The sequence below is a fragment of the Amia ocellicauda genome, unplaced genomic scaffold (genome assembly GCF_036373705.1).
Source record: "Amia ocellicauda isolate fAmiCal2 unplaced genomic scaffold, fAmiCal2.hap1 HAP1_SCAFFOLD_148, whole genome shotgun sequence".
Taxonomy (NCBI): domain Eukaryota; kingdom Metazoa; phylum Chordata; class Actinopteri; order Amiiformes; family Amiidae; genus Amia; species Amia ocellicauda.
In genome coordinates this window covers 93971-96175 of record NW_027102711.1, presented here as the reverse complement: position 1 = coordinate 96175, position 2205 = coordinate 93971, and the positions used below count along the sequence as shown (strand labels likewise).

General features: G+C 43.9%; 1 non-coding gene across 1 annotated transcript; it reads left to right on the top strand.

The window, feature by feature from the left end:
- The first annotated feature begins 1784 nt into the window (after positions 1-1784).
- Positions 1785-1899, top strand: LOC136722995 (U5 spliceosomal RNA). The gene has a single exon (XR_010806566.1). It is a non-coding gene; the product is annotated as a U5 spliceosomal RNA (small nuclear RNA).
- Positions 1900-2205: the final 306 nt, after the last annotated feature.

The window sequence follows — 2205 nt, the reverse complement described above, 5'->3', positions numbered from 1 at the left end:
ACACTTTCACACAGAGACAGACACACACACACTTACATACATACATACATACATACATACAGTGAGGGAAAAAAGTATTTGATCCCCTGCTGATTTTGTGCGTTTGCCCACTCACAAAGAAATGATCAGTCTATAATTTTAATGGTAGGTGTATTTTAACAGTGAGAGACAGAATAACAGCCAAAAAATCCAGAAAAACGCATTTCAAAAAAGTTATAAATTGATTTGCATGTTAATGAGGGAAATAAGTATTTGATCCCCTATCAATCAGCAAGATTTCTGGCTCCCAGGTGTCTTTCATACAGGTAACGAGCTGAGATTAGGTGCACTCTCTTAAAGGGAGTGCTCCTAATCTCAGCTCGTTACCTGTATAAAAGACACCTGTCCACAGAAGCAATCAATCAATCAGATTCCAAACTCTCCACCATGGCCAAGACCAAAGAGCTGTCCAAGGATGTCAGGGACAAGATTGTAGACCTACACAAGGCTGGAATGGGCTACAAGACCATCACCAAGCAGCTTGGTGAGAAGGTGACAACAGTTGGTGCGATTATTCGCAAATGGAAGAAACACAAAATAACTGTCAGTCTCCCTCAGTCTGGGGCTCCATGCAAGATCTCACCTCGTGGAGTTTCAATGATCATGAGAACGGTGAGGAATCAGCCCAGAACTACATGGGAGGATCTTGTTAATGATCTCAAGGTAGCTGGGACCATAGTCACCAAGAAAACAATTGGTAACACACTACGCCATGAAGGACTGAAATCCTGCAGCGCCCGCAAGGTCCCCCTGCTCAAGAAAGCACATGTACAGGCCCGTCTGAAGTTTGCCAATGAACATCTGAATGATTCAGAGGAGAACTGGGTGAAAGTGGTCTCAGATGAGACCAAAATCAAGCTCTTTGCCATCAACTCAACTCGCCGTGTTTGGAGGAGGAGGAATGACCCCAAGAACACCATTCCCACCATCAAACAAGGAGGTGGAAACATTATGCTTTGGGGCTGTTTTTCTGCTAAGGGGACAGGACAACTGCACCGCATCAAAGGGACGATGGACGGGGCCATGTACCGTCAAATCATGGGTGAGAACCTCCTTCCCTAAGCCAGGGCATTGAAAATGGGTCAAATACTTATTTCCCTCATTAACATGCAAATCAATTTATAACTTTTTTGAAATGCATTTTTCTGGATTTTGTGGCTGTTATTCTGTCTCTCACTGTTAAAATACACCTACCATTAAAATTATAGACTGATCATTTCTTTGTCAGTGGGCAAACGTACAAAATCAGCAGGGGATCAAATACTTTTTCCCCCCACTGTACATACATATATATGGAAAAGAAACATTACAAGTATAAATCACAATAAGATGTAATAAAGTACAGATAAACAAAATGTAATAAAATGTGATCTTTTTGAAAATGCAGGGACGTCACTGGAAAAGATGATGTCTGGATGGCAGCATATGTTGCTCCAAAATGTGTACATCTCTTCTGCAAAAATGGTGCCCTCACAGATGTGCGAGTTACATGACAGACAGACAGACAGACACTCACACCCACACACACACACTTTCACAGACAGACATACACACACACACACACACACTCACTTTCACACAGAGACAGGCACACACACACACACACATACATACATACATACATATGGAAAAGAAACAATACATTTATAAATCACAATAAGATGTAATAAAGTACAGAAAAACTAAATGTAAGAAAATGTGATCTTTAATACACACAAATATGTATGGCTGGTCGGATGCGTCTTGGACTCGGGTTCCTCTTCATTACGTATAACGCTTTTGCCTTTTGCTAAAGCTTTCCGTGGAGGGGATCGTGGGTGAGTTTGTACCATTTTTGGGAGGATCTGCCTTGTTGGGGCGGAGCTGTGATCCAGGTGAACAGCAGATCGGGCATAGGTGGGCATGTGGGCAGAGGAGTAGGAAGGCCGGTCAAGCAAATAAGCTTGCTAAGGTACGCAGCAGCAGCAAGCAGCCCCCCCATCCAGCCAGCCAGCCAGTCTGGCTGGCAGTGACTGAGTGGTTGACAGACGGCAAGCAACGGAATGTACGTGCTCTGTGATGTCATAGCAGTCAGCTGAGAGAGGCTCGTGATGTCATCGCTGAGCTGGCTGGCTGGCTGGCTCTGTGTGTGTGTGTGTGTGTGTGTGTGTGTCTATGTCTGTCTGT